Source organism: Sinocyclocheilus rhinocerous, unplaced genomic scaffold, assembly GCF_001515625.1.
Source record: "Sinocyclocheilus rhinocerous isolate Xijiao unplaced genomic scaffold, SAMN03320098_v1.1 scaffold931, whole genome shotgun sequence".
Taxonomy (NCBI): Eukaryota; Metazoa; Chordata; class Actinopteri; order Cypriniformes; family Cyprinidae; genus Sinocyclocheilus; species Sinocyclocheilus rhinocerous.
In genome coordinates this window covers 569,147-577,444 of record NW_015657104.1, presented here as the reverse complement: position 1 = coordinate 577,444, position 8,298 = coordinate 569,147, and the positions used below count along the sequence as shown (strand labels likewise).

Here is an 8,298-nt window from a genome sequence, read left to right as displayed (position 1 = left end):
CAGATGAGGACCGCCACTAACTTTTACATTGGTGAGTTGCAGCCAGTTTTTTTCTGCACAAAACCTCTGGAACCTTTTACCACATTAGACAAGCTCTAAGCAATTGCACTTTTAAAAAGCGTCTAAAAACATTTCTTAGCTTTTGAATAATATATTTTAGTCTCTTTTGTCAATGTATTCTCTCTCTGTCTCTCTCTCTCTCTCTTTTGTTATTTTTGTTATGAGATATCTCCGTTTAATTATTTTATCTGTTTTATTATCATTTTTGTTGTTTTTATATTTTTTTGTAAATGTTTTTATGCTCAGACCAACCAAGCATTTTGAATTGCATTTCATATATTAAGCTGCTAGACAAATAACATTATTATTATTTAAAGTATTATTTAAGTATTTTATATGATTATCCTCTTAGCCTCTCATTGACTGTGTTAGTATATTTGTGGTGAATGATTCATTAGTCACAGAATGATGTACTGTCATGTAACTGTAAGAATTATTGCATTCCCTCAAAGAACGCTTCACAAGGACCTCTTGAGCAAGATTGTGAGGTTAGGAAATACCTTAAAATGTATGGAACTTGAATGAAGTACTCAATCAAAAAAAGTCATTGCCACTATGTGACTATACTGGCATTTTAGTATTTGTAATTTTACTGCATTTGTACTTTTAGTGAATTTTGGAATGGAATAAAGGCAGATCATCCACAGCGACTCAAATTGATTTACAGTGTTGCTGTCAGAGCTTGCATTTAATTCACTGCATTTTCACTTCACATTTTCCACCATTTCTGTCTTCAACTATTTTTGACTTCACAATATTTGACAGAATCCCTATACTCCAAGGAGATAACAGTAATATGAACAGTAGCACCTCACATTACACATTCACCTTTTCCATACCTTCTATTCAAATGAAACAGATCGTTCATAACACAAGCACTTAATTCCTCAGCTAACTTGGCTGCCACTGACATCATTTTCCTGCTGTGCTGTGTGCCATTCACTGCTACCCTCTACCCTCTGCCTGGCTGGATATTTGGGGACTTCATGTGCAAATTTGTTGCTTTTCTCCAACAGGTAAGCAGAGCACCTCAGGGAACAACACTGCACAAGACGTATTGTTAAAAATAAGCAATTTTTTCTTTTGTGTAGTGTAAATGTGTCTCTGCTGCGTCATCTCAGAATGTTTTTGAGGACAATGGCCATACCGACAAAGTCACCGTGAAATGAAAAGTAAGAGGAATAAATGTAAAAAGTAAGAGGATCAATGCTGACAGGATTCTGGACTTCAGTACAGTACCCAACAGTGTCACCAAGTAGCAATAAATGGATTTGTACACTGATTAAGATCTATAATATAGTCTGTATGCTTACTAGAAAATCTGTTTAGGGCAGTGATGCCGGAACGAGTTTGGTACATTGTGATGTTGCTATATGGCAATGAAATTAATTAGCTGATGTCACATAATTAATATTCATGATCAAATGTTTGACTTGTCCCGGGCAGAACTTGGGTTGTATGGGCCTGCACAAGTTTCGGCACTGGGATGCAATATCAAAACATTTGCATTTGATTGAGTCTGTATAGTGAATCAAATTATAAATATAAATTATAAATGATAAATTTGAAACAAATGTAGTTGCTTTGGTATGAGAGGTGCATAGAGATTAATCACTGCACATTTTCTGATTTCCGCACCTATTTCACAATCAATGTTCCTCTCTGGACAAGCACATTCTTACTGTCTGCCAGAGACAATGCTGCTTCTGGAACTCTGATTAGAAAGAAGGTAAAAAGCAACCTAGGCTCATTGGAAAAACATGCCTTTGCCTACATTATTTTGCAAAACACTAAAAGAAAAAGTGCCTATACATATAATTCACCACAGTTTCCAGATTAAATGTCCACTAGCGGCAGTAAAACATGCACAACATTTATTCCTTTTCACACATTATGATTTCACGGGCAGATTATCAATTAATATAGATTTATTTTTGTGTGGTTCCTTAACCATGTTATGACCTTAAAACACTTTACCATAGTGCATGATTTGTAAACTAATATATTTTGGCGTTTGCATCACATAACAAGCTCCAGATGTATGGCTTTTCTGATGAAGTAAATTTGCTTGGTAGCTCACCTGGTACATTCAGCAAATGCGTTTTTCATTCTCACCTTTGCACTACCAGTTAGGTTTAGGGCAGTGTTTACTGTAGGTGGTAACTTATTTTGGAATGCAAAAGAGCATTAAACTTTTAGTGCCACTTACTAGACATTTCATTTTACTGCAGCGATACGTACAACCAACAAGTGTAATAATGTTGCTGGATTCATGTTTATCAATTTCAGATAAAACGGAACACTCTTTTAGCACCCCTCAGTGGTCATTTCACATTAAAAAGGTAGCAAAATGTGCAAGAAACCAAGGAGTCTGGGCTGGTAAAATGGTTAAAAAAAAAAAAGAAAGAAAAAAAAGGGCATCAATACCCTGATATTAGGTGCTAAATCTATTGTGATTGTCACAGGTTTGCTTTTAATGCAAGTCAGCAAAGCTAAATATTTTAATACTAGCCAATGAGGATGTGGGCTAAAAGTGCTGCCTCCCATAGTGTTTCGAGGTAAGTATGACAGCAACTATAGGTATTGCATCGTTAATTACAATCATTTATGAAAGATCATGCACTGAAGACTGGAGTAATGAAGCTGAAAATGTATTTAGGTTTTGTATCGTTAAGCAACTTTTTTTTTTTTTTTTTTTTTACAGTAAAATGTTTAGTTAAACACTGTAAACACCGAATAAAACTGTTTTCATTTGAGATATTCTAGTATTAGTTGTATTACCTGTAAATAGTGTAAATCACCCTAATCAAGATTCATTCAAAAACCCTTGTTTTTGGACCAGAAAAAATATAGCTCCGATTAAATTATATTGAATATTATATATTTGTTATGAATTTAAGATAGATATTGCCTATAGTTAAATAGTTTCAATATAGTAAGCTACTTTCTGTTAGCAACCTGTAGCTAACTAGCTAACTACTTTTTCCGAAAGGATAACAAGCTACACTCTAAAAAATGCTGGGTTGTTTCAACCCAACTTTGGGTCAAATATGGACTAACCCAACTGTTGGGTTACATTTTTACATTAAACTTTTAACCCAAAAGTTGGGTTAGTCCATATTTGACCCAAAGTTGGGTTGAAACAACCCAGCAATTTTTAGAGTGTATGCTATAGTTTGTCTACTTGAAAACTGTAACTTGTAGCTTGGCAGGCTTCAAAGCTTTCCCAAAAACAGCGACCTCTCTGCAGCAATAAATAAAAGAGTCTGAGAACTCAAACAGTTCCATTTAAAACAACCATACTAAATATACATCAAAACAGAAAACCATCACTGAATAGAAATGCTCTGAGGAATACCTTTTCACTCTTTTTTTACATTTGGGTGTACATGGAGGAAGAACTTATTTTTGTGTGGCATTTCAACATTATGATTCATCCCTCATTTCATGTAGATAATAGAAGATGTGAGTCAATCTTTATTCACTGCCTTGTGTGAGACTGCATCGGCCAAACAAAAAAAAGTAGGACACAGTATATTTATAAAAGCTAGCATTAAAAACATAAGAAAAGAAAAAGAATATGCGACCAAAGGGATATGCCAGCCCATCTTACTCGTTTCATCTATACTTTGAAGTAAATTCAAAGTTGCAGTGCAATCGTTACTAAGTGAAATGTTGCTTTATGGAAATGAAAAAGTCTGCTGCTAATTTACAAGTCTTCCTTCATAGTTGTATTTAATTACTGAACGAATGAACAACACAAACACCAAACAATCGCTGTGGGAGGAATAACTGCATAAATTCGTCTGTGGGTTTGGTCTTTCCTAATCCTGTATTCTTTGTACAGGTTTGGTCCAAAGCGCTGTGAAGCTTATCTTGTCGGACACACAGGCCTCCTCAGATTGAGGCTAATGCACTTCTTTTTTTTTGTTGTTTAATCATTAGATACCTTGCACAAAAGATGATGGGATGGAACAGCTCTTTGTTCACACCTGTTGCATCAAAGAGCTAAAGCCTCTCCTCTTACCTGATTCGTTTAATTTAAGATAAGCAATCAGACACGTCAGTTCAATTAATTCACCAGACAAAACCACAAGTGAATGGGGCTGTTTTTTGTGTGTCTAGAATTAATTCAAAAGACGATGAGCTAAAGACTGGCCTGTACTGAAATCATTATGCGGCTGTGTTTTTGATGTGCTAGATTTTAGATTAGTTAAATCAAAATTTAACGTTTACTCTAGTTCTCTGGAGTGCATCTGTCTTGCATGTACTGATAATGATATGAACACATGATAACAAAGGGTTTGGCAATGTGTAGGTGACCGTACAGGCGACATGCATCACTCTTACGGCGATGAGTGGAGACCGTTGCTATGTGACTGTGTATCCTCTGAAATCCCTGCACCATCGAACCCCTCGTGTCGCAATGATTGTTAGCATCTGTATCTGGATCGGTAAGTAATTTAGTACAATTATCAACAAAAAAGTTCAAAAAAAGGTGACACCTTCCCTACATATAACAAACACTAGGCTGTATTCTCTCTATGACTGCAATAATTAGTTCACTTTATTAAACATAAAGACATCTTAATCTGTTAAAACTCAATCTGTCACCTGCTGTTGATTACCAGAGAATATAAATTCAATTTACTCTTTAGTTTAACAAACCAACACATTTCGGGGCTGTACACATAGAACACATTTTTGTATTTCACCATGTTTCTCCTTAGTTTTTTTTAACACATAAACATGATGAATGCTAGATGAACAGCGTCTCTAGACTTTACTTTTTTTTAAATGCAAGTGTGTTCTGTGTGAATGGCCCAATAGTAATGCAAATATAAATATATGGGGAAAGTTTACAATAAAACATCTTTGTGTGATGGGGCCATTCATATACTGTAGAACATGTTCTTTACGTGAGACAAAAGCATTGAAAAAGAATGCAGAGTCCTCAGACAGGTTTTTCTAAATTCTTTGACACAGTGTCTTAAAAACATGGCACTCATGCACGAGATGCAGTCAGACACGGCACAACTGTCAACTGTCTATAACGTATGTTTACATACAAAAACAATTAAAAAGCAGAGGAACAAGACTGCAGAAATGCATCTTGTGTAAATCAGCCCATACAATCTCTTTATCCTTTCTAACGTTTTTTGTCTCATCTGTGAGTGAATACTCTCTCTGATCTCATTAGTATTCACCAAGAAAATACTGCATGGAGAGGTTTCCATCAAAGACTCACGAGAAAGCTTTCATCCTCTATCAGTTCATAGCCGTATATCTACTGCCTGTCATTACCATCTCCTTCTGTTATTCCTTCATGCTGAAGAGAGTGGGACAAGCCTCTGTGGAACCAGTGGATAACAACCATCAGGTACAATCATGGGTACCAACCAGTGATGACACTTCACTGAATGGATATGAAAGGCTATATGTGCTTTAATCTATTATTCAGGTGTATATCCTCTCAAGAGGTTGTGAAACATCTTGGTTTCTTTTCTTCTCTTCAAAAGTAAAGAAATAAAGTAGTTGTAGTAGTAACCTTTATTTAATAAGGTAAAATAAAAATAATTTAAGGACAAAAGAATATATATAGCACTTTGTAAAAATAAACAAATAACTTGATTTTGTACATGCTACATTTAAATGTTAATAAAATGAACTATATTAATATAAATTATTCTTAGTAAAAAAATTTAGTATTTATTCCTTACTTATATGTCGATAATTTTAAATAAAGAAATTAGTTACAAAATAATTGAATCCAACATACATCCAACAGAATAGTGAGAAATTTAGAAGCAATTTTTATAGGCCAGTCATTTTTTGACTGGGAACACCACAAGTGTAACAAGTGAAGTTATTATACCCTGCATGAGCAAAGACAGTAAGTTTTAGTCCAATGCAATAACATTAACTTTTCAGGAAAAAGAAAATCCTCTCTAGGTCAAAAAGATTGGAACACAACAAGGTAAAATGAGCTTTGAAAATTAACAAGCATATATTTAGTGACTTATTTTTTGGCAGTTCGAAGTTCCCATGAAAGGGAACTATTATTTTTCCATGAATTATTTGAACCATGAATATCAGGGTATATGAAATTTCAAGTTTTCTTAGCATTGCTTATAAAATTATAATTTCCAGATGATTTGGATTGAATTGGCGGACAGTTTTGTTTTTTACAATATTAATAATATTTTAAAACAAACCTGCTTATATATTTTAAATACATGAAAAATATGAATAAAAGATAATGCAACTACTTATGTCAACATTACTTTTTTATGCGACTTTTAATTGCAGTAGACTTTTTTTAACTTTAATTTTAAACCCCATCAAAAATATCAAAGTTCATTTTAATTTACAAACTGAAAACATTTTAATCAAAAAACAGGTGTATTCAAGTCATTGTCTGCATTTTTAAAATATATTTCTTCATAGCATCCTTACAGAAAAAATGTCAGGTTTCTCATCTTGTCAGATTTCAGTACATTAAAATCACAAAGAACTGCATTTCAATGTATAACTGCATTAGAAAGACTAGAATTCTGAATACTTTTGTAGAGCCTTGTCACTAAATGTATAATAAAAATATGTATACTTTTCTTTAAAATATCATTGATCTCTTTTTTCACATATCAGACCCAGTTGTCTGCTATAATCTTATCAAAACCTTGTTTATTTCAGGTCCACCTGCTCTCAGAGAGAACTATCTCCATTAGGAGTAAGATTTCCAAAATGGTTGTGGTCATTGTTGCTCTCTTCACCATCTGCTGGGGTCCCATACAGATCTTTGTCCTGTTCCAGTCTTTCTATCCCAACTTCAAGGCCAACTACGCAACATATAAGATCAAGACATGGGCTAACTGCATGTCCTATGCCAACTCCTCTATCAACCCTATTATCTACGGTTTTATGGGCGCCAGCTTCCGCAAGTCCTTCAGGAAGACCTTCCCCTTCCTCTTCAGACACAAAGTGAGAGACAGCAGTGTTGCTTCCCGCACGGCCAATGCAGAAATAAAGTTTGTAGCGACGGAGGACAGCAACACTGAGAGGAAATGAGAGCAGATGACACCTAAACCATGAATTCATGCCAACCGTCTAGTTGCTGAGGCGCAGGCTTCCCCCACTAAATAGGGGTTATATTCAGTTCACCGAGTTGTGAAAAAATTTGAATGTGGTGCAAAAGGCCATTTAAAAGGCAAAGAATTGCAGTTATATTTACAGCTGGAGTTAAGTAGTATTATTTGATATTTATATCCAACATCTAAACCAAAAGGTTAAACTCTTATTGCTGGCCCTGCTGTGCTACGAGTGCTTGCCTTTTTAAAAGCTGGATGGAAAGCTCATTTTACAGGGAGTAAGTTCACGGATGGGAAACCAAACGAATGTTCTGCCAGCGGAGATGTGTAGGAGCTTGCCTGAGAGGATGTTGACTAAATCAAACATGGCAACTGTTGACTCATCTATTGTGTTTGACATGTACACGAAACCTCCCTGTGCACACTTCCTCATGTAACACCACTCCAGACTGCTCTTCATCAGTTATATTTATATATTCTGAACATTCTACAACATGGCTCTACCTGAAGAGGTGTATTCGCAAGATATAGACTTGGAATGCAATTACGTTTTTTGTGTGAACAGCCCCTAAGTTGTCTGCATCTTTATATGTTGTTGTAAAAACGCAACACTCATGTGCAAGATGCTGAAAAATCAGTGCGAAGCAGTGGTCAAAGGTGTTTGTCTGAGGGGTGATTTAAACAGAAAGCATGTTTTTGTGTTGAAAAATACAAAATACAAGTTTCACTTTTTTAATGAGCGCAATGGTGAAACATGTCCTAACAAGTTTACAAGTAACAAAGGAAAATAAGAAAGAACAGTGAAATGCCAAAATGCTTTCTGTGTGAACGGCCCCTAAGTTGTATGTCTCTTAAAAACACAGAAAAAACAGTGCAACACAATAGTCAACAATGTTTTTCTAAGGGGCCAATCACAAAGAACGAGTTTTTGTGTTGAAAAATGCAAGACGCAAGCAGTGGAATTTGGGGAAAAAATAAATAAAAACAAGGTCTCCAAAAGCATTTTTAAAAGTACTTTTAACTTGAGCACCACATTTTTAAAATGCCGTCAGGTGCTAAATAGTGCAAATGATGCCAGATGTGAACACAATGGTTAAACACATACATCTAGTGCAAGTTTACATAGAAAAGCATTGGAAAAGTAGCACAG

The 8,298-nt window shown here is 35.1% G+C and overlaps 1 pseudogene; it reads left to right on the top strand.

The window, feature by feature from the left end:
• The first annotated feature begins 3 nt into the window (after positions 1-3).
• Positions 4-7,128, top strand: LOC107720846 (G-protein coupled receptor 54-like; annotated as a pseudogene).
• Positions 7,129-8,298: the final 1,170 nt, after the last annotated feature.